Source organism: Budorcas taxicolor, chromosome 6 (assembly GCF_023091745.1).
Source record: "Budorcas taxicolor isolate Tak-1 chromosome 6, Takin1.1, whole genome shotgun sequence".
Classification (NCBI taxonomy): domain Eukaryota; kingdom Metazoa; phylum Chordata; class Mammalia; order Artiodactyla; family Bovidae; genus Budorcas; species Budorcas taxicolor.
This window is the reverse complement of record NC_068915.1, coordinates 12006854-12022387: the sequence shown is the minus strand read 5'-3', so window position 1 is coordinate 12022387 and position 15534 is coordinate 12006854.

The window sequence follows — 15534 nt, the reverse complement described above, 5'->3', positions numbered from 1 at the left end:
TTATGTGATATTCAGTAGTAAAATCAATAGATGTTGACTTGAGAAAAAGAATGAAGGAAGAATGAAGGATTATACCTAGTTTCTGGTTTTGGAGAAGTTGAATGAATGGTGGTGCCATTTATAAGGACAAGAGTCATGAAATAACTAGCAGGTTTGGGGAGTAGATGGCAAAAAATTACTTCAGTGCTGTTGAATTTGAGGTCTGTGAGGATCTCAATGGAGGAGTGCAGTAGGTAGGTGAATATTTGTGTCTGGGTGCTTCCCAGGTAGCACTAACGGTGAAGAACCCAGCTGCCACCAGTGCAGGAGACATAAGACACATGGGTCCCATCCCTGGTTAGGAAGATCCCCTGGAGGAGGGCATGGCACTCCTCCAGTCCATATGGTCACAGAGAATCAGACTGAAACTACTTAGCCCACACACCCACACACATACATGGGTCTGTACCTCAGGGAACAGGGCAGACCAGAAAATTTCATCCACATCTAGAGTGGGTAAAATTTCCCAGGGAAAGGTAGAAAGTGGGAGTGAGAAAGGGTCTAGGACAGAACTATGCTTAGTGGCTCAGTTGTGTCCAACCCCTTGCAACGCCATGGACTGTAGCCCTCCCCTCTGTCCATGGGGATTCTCCAGGCAAGAATACTGGACTGGGTTGCCATGCCCTCCTTCAGAAGGACAGAACCATACAGAACTATTTAAGGACAGGGAAGATGAATAGGGGTTCACAAGGAGACTGAGAAATAGCAAGAGAAATACAATTGCAAAGAAGGTGAAATTTATTGGACATTACCTAATAATGGAATGGTGCCAGCACCATATGAAGTGGTTTTTCATGAATTGGCTCAGTGTTCTTCACAACCAAACCTTTAATTGTGCAAATAAGTGCTATAATTTTATAACAAAATGGGAAGCAACAGAAGGACATCAAAGAGATTAGGATATCAGATAGCAAAGAGCCAGGGAGTGGTCAATAGAGTCAAGAGTAAAGAGGATAGTGAAATGAACACAGTACATTCTCTGTGAATAGCTTACTAAAGCTTTTTTCTCATGTGTTTACCAACATTGACAATGACAGAGCTCTAAAGTTTTAAAGTATTGATAACAAAGTAGGTTGAAAAATAAAACAAAGTTTTAGTCCAAAATCTATAAAGATAAACCCTGATAATGATCAAAAAATATATATTTCAGAACAAACTAGATGAGAAGTGTGGCATCCTTATAAAGAAAAGTACATATTTATATTAGAAGATGAAAAAAATAGAATATAAGGTTTTGACGAAACTTTCTTCTTAACGAAGGCTCAAATATTGTAAAGACAGTTAAAAGCATGTACTCTGGAGCCATTCTGCCCATTTGCTAGCTAATAAGTTACTTAACCTCTCTTTGCCTCATTTTTTCGCATTTGTAAAATGGTAATAATAGTGCCTATTGAGTATTGTGGCTTATCACTTAGCTGTTGCCAAACAATACTGCTTAACAAACTACTCCAAAACTCAATGGTTAAAAGCAACAATAATTTAGTCTTATAATCTGTGCATCTATTGGACGAGCTTTGCTCTAAGTGTTTCCTGGCCCTCCTGGTTCAGTGCGATAGACGCATATTCTTCTTATGGCCATGACTGGAGCACAAGAGAGCAAGCCAAGCTGGGCAAGCGTATTTCTATACTCAGCTTACCTCTTTGCATCCTACTCACCAATGCAAATCTTATCACCAAGTCCAGAGTCAATCCTAATCCTAATCCCAGGATTAATAGGAAGAGTTAAAGAAATAAGGCCAATAATTAAGTAGATCAAAGTTATTCTGAGCATTAAATGAGTTAATATTTGAAAAGCACATAGAACAATGTGACAATTGTAAGCATTTTAATATTTGTTTTAATTTGCTCTTACTATGATAATTATTCCTAAATTATAAATTATTTCTAAATTTAATGTCATTCAATCAAAACCTCAACATGAGATAATCTCAAAAAGAAGAGTAATGGGAAGATCCAGCCTAACCAGATAATAGAACATATTATTATACAATAAATATTAAATGCTGATTAATGAAAGAAAGGAGAGGCCAAAAATGGATACATATATGAAAATAAACTTTTCAAAATGGAAGAAAGGATTAAGCACAGAGAGATAAACATACCTGGATAATTATGTAACCACAGTAAAAAAACAAAAGAATAATTAGCACACACCCAGGGAAAAACACATCCAGTTGAAGCTGGAGAGCTTAAAAATTTAAGTGAAAGGAACTCCAACAGAAAATTTAATTAACTATATATCAGATATACGGGGAAACTATTCTATTTTTCGTATTTAATTGATACAAAAATTTCAGTGGTAAATGATTGATTATGAAATACTTTTAACAGAGTATTAAATCAGAAGTTTTAATAGAGGTGCCAAGATTCAAGCTGTGATTTTCCGAAGAGGTATGCCAGAACAAGATACCAGTTCTCAAAGGAGATTATTAAAAACCAGTTTGGCAACTCTGAAAATTCTTACCCATGCCAAGGCAATAAAGGGTCAGAGTGTATGGAGATTGAAGAGGATTTGTGAAGACATATTTTCATAAAGTAGTTGGTGTGCCCTGAAAACACCTAACCTGCCTACATGGTTCTAAGGTGGGACATACTGACTCTGAGGTTCTGTGGTCTGCTATTTAGATGTTGCTTCAGAAAGCATCAGGACTGGCTATCAATGAATAGCAAAGGAAGAGAAAACTCTGGCCAGTTCTCCCAGAGATTGTTGGGGCAAAGGATGCTTGAGAGTTCCCTGGGAACCAGATGTGGACTACCTGTGAAAAGAAGCAGGCCTGGAATTATCTCAGTTGTGTTCAGAAAGGTCTCCTGCAGGCTCAGGCAGACCACCATAAAGAGAATCAAATGGTAGCTGTCCATTCTGAGAGGGTGCCTCTTTAGAATAGACCTCTTTAGAATAGATGCCTGTTCCCATGTCAAGAGAAATGCAGAGAAGACACTGTAGGGGGTCCATATGAGGAAAAGTCACCCTGAACACCTGTTAAGCCTAGAGGCAGCACAGGGTTCATTCTAGAACTTACCTGACTCCCTTCTCTGTTCTCCCTTCCTGTACACTGATCCTAGAGGAGTAGAATTTGAAGTTAACAAGCTAGGGTGGGAGAAGTGGAAAGACTAGGCAGGGAACAGAGAACTAGAAAACACTCTAGGTTTCTAGACTGAAGTAAGACTGATCTGGGGAAGGGACAAAATATTTGTTATATGATGAAGTTCAGAGTTTTCCTAATTATATATGATTGAGCATCCTAATTCTGAATTAAGATCAGCTTTTGTGATATATTGGCTTCCCAAGTGGCTCAGATGGCAAAGTGTCTGCCTGCAATGCTGGAGACCTGGGTTCGACCCCTGGGTTGGGAAGATCCCCTGCAGAAGGAAATGGCAACCCAATCCAGTACCTTTGCCTGGAAAATCACATGGACAGAGGAGTCTTGTAGGCTATAACCCATGGGAGTCTCAAAGAGTTGGACACGACTGAGCGACTTCACTCACTTTTGTGAAATACAGTGACCACAAGATTATTTGTTATTTGGGAGTGAGGAAATCTGTGTGCAAGAGACATCGGGCTCATAGAATTTAAAGAAACACTTAGAAATAAAGTCATAAGAACTTTGTTATGCTTGTTCAATGTAACATATATAAATTTTAACTGTATGAAAATTAGTTACTAAAGCTAAACCTTGAAATGAAGATAAACTGGTAAAATATTTCTAGTACGATAGTAAGAAATGGGGCTTCCCATGTGGCTCATGTGGTAAAGAATCTGCTTGCCAATGCAGGCTTGAGCCTCAGAAGACACAGGTTTGATCCCTGGGTTAAAAAGATCCCCGGGTTGAAAAGATCCCCTGGAGAAGGAAATGGCAACCCATTGCAGTATTCTTGCCAGAATAATCCCATGGACAAAGGAGCCTGGTGGGCTACAGTCCATGGGGTTGCAAAGAGTCAGACATGACTGAAGTGACTGAGCATGATAGTAAGAAAAGAGATCAAGTGCCTTTCATATAAAGAGTTCATTTGAATTTATAAGAAAAATATCTTGACCACCAATAATAAGTATGTAAGAATTTGGGCAAACAATTAATGCAAGTAGAAATCAAAAAAATGTAAAATTAATAATCTTTTTTGCAATGAAGGAAATATAAAGTAAAGCAAATTATTATACATTTTCATACCTATTAGTAAAAAGAATCACATATGATATGTAATATTAGTTAAGATTGGAGTGGAATAGGTACTCTGCTGTGAGCAATATCCCTAAAAAACAGTATGACAATAGATACTGCAATACTGTATCACAAGCCATACAAATATCACGACCCATTAGATCAGTAATAGCATTCTTTGACATTTATCTTAAGAAAATAATTCAGTAGAATAAAAAAGGTTTACTGATGAAAGAGTCAGTAAGTAAGTGTTAGTCCCTCAATTGTGCCTGAATCTTTGTGACCCAAAGGACTGCAGCCCACCAGGCTCCTCTGTCCTCAGTCCATGAGATTTTCCAGGCAAGGATACTGGAGTGGGTTGCCATTTCCTTCTCCAGGGGATCTTCCCAACCCAGGGATCGAATCCGGGTTTCCTGCACTGCAGGCAGATTCTTTACCGACTGAGCTACAAGGGAAGCCCACTTCCCTTGTGATGAAAGAGTCATGCGACCACTATTTATAATCCGAAGGATGGAGAGAGAAGGGAAGCCTCAGAGTTCTGAATCAGATGGGGTTTCAGGGTCAAATTCTTCCGTCTCTCTGTGATTAAGGGCAATTCACTTAACTTTTCTGAGCTTCAGTGACATCAAGTAAAAATTAAGAGTAAGAAGAATTCTAGCCCTAAAATGATATCCTATGTTTCATTTTTATATTCCTTTTCTCTCTCCTTAATAAACATATAGGATTTCTAGGCCTTCGTCTGTTAGAACCAGCTAAACTAATGAAGTCAAAAAGATTTCGAAACAGAAGCTGAAGAGTAGAATTTGTCTTTTCAAAATTCTACATCATCTTCTCACAGTGAATTTATATATAGTTATTCGTTGTAGGTTTTCATATCTTATGTCATTAAAATATATCCTCAACATTTGTAAATATGTTACTTCTTTCCTTACTTGAAAAATAGATTCCTTACCTGAAGGCTAGATTCAAGTTCTAGGTCTGCTATCCACCATGGTGCAAGCTCTCAATTTTTTCAGCAGTCAAGAGGGAAAAGAATACCTTCCCATCTACTTGCACATGGCTTCCCAGGTGGCTCAGTGGTAAAGAATCTGCCTGCCCGGGCAGGAGACATGGGTTGGAAAGGTCCCCTGGAGGAAGAAATGGACACCTGCTACAGTATTTTGCCTGAGAAGTCCCATGGACAGAGGAGCCTGGCAAGCTACAGTCCACAGAGTCACAAAAGAGTCAGAAATGACAGAGTTACTGAGCACTCACACATATACTTGTACAGTGTGGTTCTAAAAACAAAATTGAGACGATAAAACATAAAAGTGTTTTAAAAGCTTCAAGCACCATATAGGTCCTTCATCTCGCCCCAGTTTTCTTTACTTTTCTGACTTCAGAAAAACCCTTTGTCTCTGTAGACTCCTGAAAAAGGAATGACTTGGTAATCATCTGAAAAAAGTGGTTGGAACTCTAAGCCTAGGGGAGTGGTTGTGGAACAATCTGGTTAACTTTACACGTAAAAGTAAGAGTAGATATGGATACTTACAAATCCACAACCAGCCAAGATCAACCCGTAGTGAAAGATCATTACAAAATCATAGCCTTCTAGCATAAGGTAAACATCTTGGCTAAGCCCACCCCTAACATTACACAGCTGGTCTCAAGACTGAAACTGGATATCTATGTGTCATATCAGAATATTCAATATTTATGTCATGCTGTGCTGTGTGCTCAGTTCAGTTCAGTTCAGTCGCTCAGTCGTGTCCGACTCTTTGCAACCGCAAAATCGCAGCACGCCAGGCCTCCCTGTCCGTCACCAACTCCCAGAGTTCACTCAAACTCATGTCGATGATGCCATCCAGCCATCTCATCCTCTGTCGTCCCCTTCTTCTCCTGTCCCCAATCCCTCTCAGCATCAGAGTCTTTTCCAATCAGTCAACTCTTCGCATGAGGTGGCCAAAGTATTGGAGTTTCAGCCTCAGCATCAGTTCTTCCAATGAACACCCAGGACTGATCTCCTTTAGAATGGACTGCTTGGATGTCCTTGCAGTCCAAGGGACCGTCAAGAGTCTTCTCCAACATCATAGTTCAAAAGCATCAATTCTTCCGCACTCAGCCTTCTTCACAGTCCAACTCTCACATCCATACATGACCACTGGAAAAGCCATAGCTTGACTAGATGGACCTTTGTTGGCAAAGTAATATCTCTGCTTTTCAATATACAATCTAGGTTGGTCATAACTTTCCTTCCAAGGAGTTCAGTTCAGTTCAGTTGCTCAGTCGTGTCCGACTCTTTGCGACCCCATGAATCGCAGCATGCCAGGCCTCTCTGTCCATCACCAACTCTCGGAGTTCACTCAGACTCAAGTCCATCAAGTCAGTGATGCCATCCAGCCATGTCATCCTCTGTTGTCCCCTTCTCCTCCTGCCCCCAATCCCTCCCAGCATCAGAGTCTTTTCCAATGAGTCAACTCTTCACATGAGGTGGCCAAAGTATTGGAGTATCAGCCTCAGCATCAGTCCTTCCAATGAACACCCAGGACTGACCTCCTTCAGAATGGACTGGTTGGATCTCCTTGCAGTCCAAGGGACTCTCAAGTGTCTTCTCCAACACCACAGTTCAAAAGCATCAATTCTTCGGTGCTCAGCCTTCTTCACAGTCCAACTCTCACATCCATACATGAACACTGGAAAAACCATAGCCTTGACTAGACGTAATGTCTAGTAGTAATGTCTCTGTTTTGGAATACACTGTCTAGGTTGCTCATAACTTTTCTTCCAAGGAATAAATCTCTTTTAATTTCATGGATGCAATCACCATCTGCAGTGATTCTGGAGCCTCCCAAAATAAAGTCTGACACTGTTTCCACTGTTTCCCCATCTATTTCCCGTGAAGTGATGACACCAGATGCCATGATCTTCGTTTCCTGAATGTTGAGCTTTAAGCCAACTTTTTCACTCTCCTCTTTCACTTTCATCAAGAGGCTTTTTAGCTTCTCTTCACTTTCTGCCATAAAGGTGGTGTCATCTGCATATCTGAGGTTATTGATATTTCTCCTGGCAATCTTGATTCCAGCTTGTGTTTCTTTCAGTCCAGCGTTTCTCATGATGTACTCTGCCTATAAGTTAAATAAGCAGGGTGGCAATATACAGCATTGACGTACTCCTTTTCCTGTTTGGAACCAGTCTGTTGTTCCATGTCTAGTTCTAACTGTTGCTTCCTGGCCTGCATACAGATTTCTCAAGAGGCAGGTTAGGTGGTCTGGTATTCCCATCTCTTTCAGAATTTTCCACAGTTGATTGTGATGCACACAGTCAAAGGCTTTGGCATAGTCAATAAAGCAGAAATAGATGTTTTTCTGGAACTCTCTTGCTTTTTCCATGATCCAGCAGATGTTGGCAATTTGATCTCTGGTTCCTCTGCCTTTTCTAAAACCAGCTTGAACATCAGGAAGTTCACAGTTCATGTATTGCTGAAGCCTGGCTTGGAGAATTTTGAGCATTACTTTACTAGCATGTGAGATGAGTGCAATTGTGCGATAGTTTTAGCATTCTTTGGCATTGCCTTTCTTTGGGATTGGAATGAAAAAGAAGTAAGCGTCTTTTAATTTCATGGCTGCAATCACCGTCTGCAGTGATTTGGGAGCCCCAAAAAATAAAGTCTGACACTATTTCCACTGTTTCCCCATCTATTTCCCATGAACTGATGGGACCAGATGCCATGGTCTTCGTTTTCTGAATGTTGAGCTTTAAACAAACTTTTTCACTCTCCTCTTTCACTTTCATCAAGGGGCTTTTTAGTTCTTCTTCACTCTCTGCCATAAACGTGGTGTCATCTGCATATCTGAGGTTATTAACATTTCTCCTGGCAGTCTTGATTCCAGCTTATGCTTCCTCCAGCCCAGCGTTTCTCATGATGTACTCTGCACATACGTTAAATAAGCAGGGTGACAATATGCAGCCTTGACACACTCCTTTTCCTATTTGGAACCAGTCTGTTGTTCCATGTCCTGTTCTAGCTGTGTGCTCTGTCATGTCCAACTCTTCGTGACCCCATGAACTGTAGCCCACCAGGCTCCTCTGTCCATGGGATGCTCTAGGCAAGAATACTAGGGTGGGTTGCCATTTTCTTCTCCATATGTCATGCTAACAGACTATTAAATAAAATAGCTTCTACTCTCCTTTATACAGTGAATTCCTTTGGCTTGAAATCTCTGACTTCCTCAGTTTAGCTGGTGTCTAACTTGCTTGTGCCCTAGAAATCCTGCATTCTCTTATTATAGGAAGAACAAGAGAATGTACCTGGGAAACAGAGATATCATGACTCCTTTTTTTTTTTTGGCCATGCCACATGGCATGTGGGCTCTTAGTTCCCCAACCAGGTATGGAATCCCTTCCCTCTGCATTGGAAGCACAATTTCTTAACCACTGGGCCACCAGGGAAGTGTATCACTTGAGAGCTGGAATGTATAGTTACCTTCAGAATGATCTGGAAGCCTATTTAGAGTTCCTGAACTTGTCAGAGTTCCCTGTCATTAGTTGGTGGTTCAGGGGGCCCCAAGTCCATGTTCATGCCTTTCTCTTTCTGTCCCAGCTCCTGCACCAGAAGGCCTTAGATACTTGGTGTGCAGACCCTCCAGACCACACAAGATCAAACTGTATCCTGCTAAATTGTCTTATTCCCACCTTGATCCAGGGAGCATACTCTTGTGCTGCCCACTCTCAGGATAACAGATCTGTATAGGGATCTTTGCATGGAATTTTGTGGTCCAGTATATTCCACATATGATCTAAAAGAGGGTATGTGGACTCTGAGTAGATTTCCTGCCTTCTGGGAAGGAAGAGAACTGGAAGAGAGCCAGAGAGCAGGTCCTTTACAGGGTGGGACCTGGGGTGGGTGCCCCTCTTGCTAGGTCTACAGTACTATTTATGGCTTTTTAATTTATTAGCCTCTTCAACTGCCCAATCTCTTTCCTGCCTCCACGATAACCACCCTTAGGCATAGTTTCACTTTGGGTCCCCTAATCCCTCAAAATGAGAAGTCTTTGCTCATGCCTTACTTCTACTCTTATTCCTACCCAATATATTTTTGTTATAATTATTTCAGTGGATGATCATTTTCTTTCTTAACATGTGTGACCAGGCTCCTCTACTATGTATTCCTTCACTCCGCTCACATCTTGTTAATCAATTTTTAATGTGCTTGTTTTACATCTTTGTTTTGTCTTTCCTCCTGCCTTTCAATTCCTTCAACTATCCCCTGTCGAGGGTCCTCTATTGCTCAGTCATTGGAAATATATACAACAGGGCATAAAACACTTATTGTCCATGCTTTCATGGAGATTGCAGTTTACTGGGAGAATTGATAATGGGTAACTAAGAATGCTCAAACTACCGTACAATTGCACTCATCTCACACGCTCAAAATTTTGCAAGACAGGCTTCAGCAATATGTGAACCATGAACTTCCAGATGTTCAAGCTGGTTTTAGAAAAGGCAGAGGAACCAGAGATCAAATTGCCAACATCCACTGGATCATGGAAAAATCAAGAGAGTTCCAGAAAAACATCTATTTCTGCTTTATTGACTATGCCTTTGACTTTGGATCACAATAAACTGTGGAAAACTCTGAAAGAGATGGGAATACCAGACCACTTGACCTGCCTCTTGAGAAACCTATATGCAAGACAGGAAGCAACAGTTAGAACTGGACATGGAATAACAGACTGGTTCCAAATAAGAAAAGGAGTACATCAAGGCTGTATATTGCCACCCTGCTTATTTAACTTATAGGCAGAGTACATCATGAGAAATGCTGGGCTGGAAGAAGCCCAAGCTGGAATCAAGATTGCCGGGAGAAATATCAATAGCCTCAGATATGCAGATGACACCACCCTTATGGCAGAAAGTGAAGAGGAACTAAAAAGCCTCTTGATGAAAGTGAAAGAGGAGAGTGAAAAAGTTTGCTTAAAGCTCAACATTCAGAAAACGAAGATCATGGCATCCAGTCCCATCACTTCATGGGAAATAGATGGGGAAACAGTGGAAACAGTGTCAGACTTTATTTTTGGGGGCTCCCAAATCACTGCAGATGGTGATTGCAGCCATGAAATTAAAAGACGCTTACTCCTTGGAAGGAGGGTTATGACCAGCCTAGCTGCTGCTAAGTCGCTGCAGTCGTGTTCGACTCTGTTCGACCCCAGAGAGGGCAGCCCACCAGGCTCCCCCGTCCCTGGGATTCTCCAGGCAAGAACACTGGGGTGGGTTGCTATTTCCTTCTCCAGTGCATGAAAGTGAAAAGTGAAAGTGAAGTCACTCAGTCATGTCCGACTCCTAGCGACCCCATGGACTGCAGCCTACCAGGCTCCTCCGTTCATGGGATTTGCCAGGCAAGAGTACTGGAGTGGGTTGCCATTGCCTTCTCCGATCAACCTAGATAGCATATTGAAAAGCAGAGACATTACTTTGCCAACAAAGGTCCGTCTAGTCAAGGCTATGGTTTTTCTAGTAGTTATGTATGGATGTGAGAGTTGGACTGTCAAGAAAGCTGAGCGCCAAAGAGTTGATGCTTTTGAACTGTGGTGTTGGAGAAGACTCTTGAGAGTCCCTTGGACTGCAAGGAGATCCAACCAGTCCATCCTAAAGGAGATCAGTTCTGGGTGTTCTTTGGAAGGAATGAAGCTAAAGCTGAAACTCCAATACTTTTGCCACCTCATGTGAAGAGTTGACTCATTGGAAAAGACTCTGATGCTGGGAGGGATTGGGGGCAGGAGGAGAAGGGGACGACAGAAGATGAGATGGCTGGATGGCGTCACCAACTCAATGGACGTGAGTTTGAGTGAATTCTGGGAGTTGGTGATGGACAGGGAGGCCTGGTGTGCTGCAATTCATGGGGTCGCAAATAGCCAGACATGACTGAGCGACTGAACTTAACTGAATTAGTTACAATTGTAATGAGTGCTTTGAAGATGATATGTATAGTCCTATGAGAATCTAAAACAGGGGCCCTAATCTATATGGGAGGGTTTCCCAGGTGGAGCAGTGGTAAAGAATCTGCCTGCCAATGCAGGGGATGCAAGAGATGGGGGTTTGATACCTAAATTCGGAAGATCCCCTGGAGTAGGAAATGGCAGTTCACTCCAGTATTCTTGCCTGGAAAATCCCATAGACAGAGGGATCTAGTAGGCTACAGTTTATGGGGTTGGAAAGAGTCAGACACAAGCGAGCATGAATGTGCACTCATGTGCACACATGCATGCACACACACACACACACACACACACACACGCACACTCTATATGGGAGCAAACATATCCCAACTTAGGTAAATTCAGCACTATTTTATTTACTTTGGTTTCCATGCTGTTGAGTATTGTTTGATTTTATGCTATTCAGTCTCAGCAGAGATTTTCTGCTGTTTAGTAATTCTTTTAATGATTTTGAAGCTCCTCTTCCGTACCTTTCTCAAGTCTAAAATGCAATCAGTGTAAAGCAGGCTCTGATGTAATTGTCATCTACATGTGATAAGCTCATGCCAGAAGGATAAGGCCAAATTTAATAGTGAAAACATGAGAGAGGTAGGTTTCCCCTTCATTTTAAAGCCTAGACACTCTCAGCTTCTATCTATGTCTGGATGCGATATCTCCTAAGAATCATCGTATCTATTTGCCTTGATTGATTTCTTACTGTTTGACCTTTTATTACTATTTAAACTATAAGGAATTAGAAAGCAGTTACCTTCACTAGCAAATGCAGCCTGTTTGGCTACTGAAACTATAATAACATATTCAAAAAATAAACTAGTATTTTTGAGTTTTTAGTCATTTTCTGATAGCTTTGGTTAGTGTAAATAACACATAAATTGCTAATCTGCTCACATTTGGATGAAATAATACAGCAGAGCTAGGATTTCTGAATCTAGCATGATGAGACTATATCTTGAATCTGTATTAACATTACTGGCATCGTAAAATGAGGATGTGCTGTTTAGTTTCAGGTTTATCTCTGAAACTGCTTCTTCTAAAACTGTATCAACTATGGATGCAAACAAAGAAAAGGAGGACTGAAAGTAGATCCCTAGAGTTTCTAAGTGCTATGATCTGAATGTATCTCCCCAAAATGTATTTGTTGAAATCCTAGCCTGTCAAAGGTGATGGTATTAGTAGGTGGGGCTTTTGGGAGGTGCTTAAGTCATGAAGGTGGAAACTTCATGGGGAGCAATGTCTTATAAAAGAGGTTCCAGAGAGATCCCTGTTTCCACTACGTAAGGACACAGCAAAGAGGCACTGGATAGTAAGAAATGGAATATTTCCTGTCACATCAGTAAACAAAGGATGCCACAATCATCAGCAGTTGCAACCACCATGGATGGTGAGTTGGTGAGTCCTAAGGGAATTCAGCCATGAAATTAAAAGACGCTCACTCCTTGGAAGGAAAGTTATGACCAACATAGATAGCATATTAAAAAGCAGAGACATTACTTTGCAAACAAAGGTCCATCTAGTCAAGGCTATGGTTTTTCCAGTAGTCATGTATGGATGTGAGAGTTGGACTGTGAAGAAAGCTGAGCACCGAAGAATTGATGCTTTTGAACTGTGGTGTTGGAGAAGACTCTTGAGAGTCCCTTGGACTGCAAGGAGATCTAACCAGTCCATCCTAAAGGAGACCAGTCCTGGGTGTTCTGTCGAAGGACTGATGCTGAGGCTGAAACTCCAGTACTTTGGCCACCTCATGTGAAGAGTTGACTCATTGGAAAAGACCTTGATGCTGGGAGGGACTGGGGGCAGGAGGAGAAGGGGACAACAGAGGATGAGATGGCTGGATGGCATCACTAACTCGATGGATGTGAGTTTGGGTAAACTCCAGGAGATGGTGATGGACAGGGAGGCCTGGCGTGCTGCGATTCTTGGGGTCTCAAAGAGTCGAACACGACTGATCGACTGAACTGAACTGAACTGAAGGGAATTCAGGAAAGAAACAATATCTGCCATCTAGCAGCCATCAGACTGCAGTCACTCACTATGGTGAGTCCTGGGGAAACTCACAGAGAAGGCAATGGCACCCCACTCCAGTACTGTTGCCCAGAAAATCCCATGGACGGAGGAGCCTGGTAGGCTGCAGTCCTTGAGGTCGCTAACAGTCGGACACAACTGAGCAACTTCACTTCCTCTTTTCACTTTCATGCATTGAAGAAGGAAATGGCAACCCACTCCAGTGTTCTTGCCTGGAGAATCCCAGGGACTGGGAAGCCTGGTGGGCTGCCATCTATGGGGTCACACAGAGTTGGACACAACTGAAGTGGCTTAGCAGCAGCAGCAGCAGGGGAAACTCAGCATGTGACAAACACAGGATACTGGACCCAGAGAGCAGAGATGCATATCAAAGGAATGCTTTCTGTGAACCCAAACGCTTGCATCTTCCCACACATAGAAAAGTGCTGAATTCCTTAACTTGTGATATCTGGTTTTCTCTAATCAATAATAATCAATGGTCATACTACCTGTCCTTGTTGAAAACTTCTATATAACCTGGCTCCTCCCCTTGACTCCTGGTAGCAGTTCTTTTAGGGTTACTTAAGATGCTGTCTCCCACACTTGAAGTCCTAATTCCCACTGAATAAAATATAACTCTCAACATTTAGACGGCACATATTTTTTAAGTCTTTGATAGGAACAAAGAAGAAGGTCTTCAAGAGAACACAACTATGCTGGCACTTCGATCTTGAATTCCTAGCCTCCAAAACTGTGAGAAATGAAGCTCCCCAGTCTGTGGTATTTTGCTATAGCAGCCCAAATGGACTAAGACTCTAAGTAATGAAAAGAAGTGCCCACTTTTGTTCCACATATAATTTAAAACATCAGGATCCTATATCATCATAAGAAAATCCAACTTAGTAGTGATTTTTCCATAATAATAACTTTAATGCCTTTTTGAAATTTCCAATATCAAAAATTTCACCTTCCCCCTAATATTTGTGATATATTGGCTTCTATTTTTAGGCTCAGCCTTTTGGGCAAACTGGTCATAAATTCTTCCTATCTCTCTGTATGCTGCTCTTTGCAAAGGTCCTCCCATCAGGAGAAGGAATCAGTATTCCCCTCCTTGAATCTGGGCTTGACTATGTGACTTGCTATGTTCAAAGGGGCCCAAGTACAATTAATATAAATGGAGGTTTAAAAAGGGCTTGTACTTGGGGACTTGCCTGTTCTGTTTCCATTTTTCAGAAACTCGAGAAACCAGAGCTAGCCTCCTGGAGGATAGGAAACTACATGAAGCAGAGATTAGTTGTCTGTCCTTCCAGAAATGAAGCCCACTAGGCCTAACTAGTTATGAAGGAGGCCATCTAAGATCATTAGCCCCAGGTGAGCTACCTTCTAGGGCTTCTCTGGTGTCTCAGACGGTAAAGAATCTGCCTGCAGTGCAGGAGACCCAGGTTTAGTCCCTGTGTTGGAAGATCCCCTGGAGAAGGGCATGGCAACCCACTCCAGTATTCCTACCTGGAGAATCCCATGGACCGAGGAGACTGGCGGGCTACAGTTCATAGGGTCACAAAGGGTCGGACAAAACTGAGTGACCACAGGGATCAGTCAAGCTTGCACAGACCAGAATTGCCCAGCTTACTCAAGAAATCTTGAGCAAATAAAGTGACTATTATTTTAAGTTACTCAGTTTGGGTGTTGCTTACCATACAGCAACATCGTGTTGCCAAACCACCCTGTGGGAAATTTGGCTCTGCCTGTACCCAGGCCATGATTTAAGGCCGGACAGCAAAAGGTCAGGATTGAAGCATGTTTTTCCTAAAAAAGAAGCATGCTGAACTGAGAATGGAAAGACCAACAAGGACTGATTCCAGGTACCAGAGTGAGGAGAAAAACGAGTTGAATGGCTTCTTAGAAAGGAGATGCCAAACTAGAGGGCAAAAGGCACCTGGGAATACAAGTCATGGATCTGATGGACATGGTAGGAAGTCTGTTCTGACCTTAACTTTTGTCATATAATAAGCCTTTTGTGAAAGAAGTTCCTTCAATATTATACATACAGAATTTTGACATATTTCTGGCAGTATTTGTGGAAAAGAAGTAAATTCAATGGATATTTTTCCATTAGGATATTTCAAGATGGAGAGTTTCTGAGTTTCTCCGCGATTGTGGGTCTCCTATGGAGCATGTTTATCGCGAGACTGTCTCAGCCGCTCCTACGTATCTGCGGATGTGCCGCTTTTCTTATTTCCTCACATGAAGGAGCTAGCTGTTCAGCTAGTTTCAGGCCTCTGACGGAGGCCTTGCTCCATGTGTAGTTGCAGACTTGGTGTGTCGGTAAGAGGAACGATGCCTCCCTGGACCTTCTGCAGCCT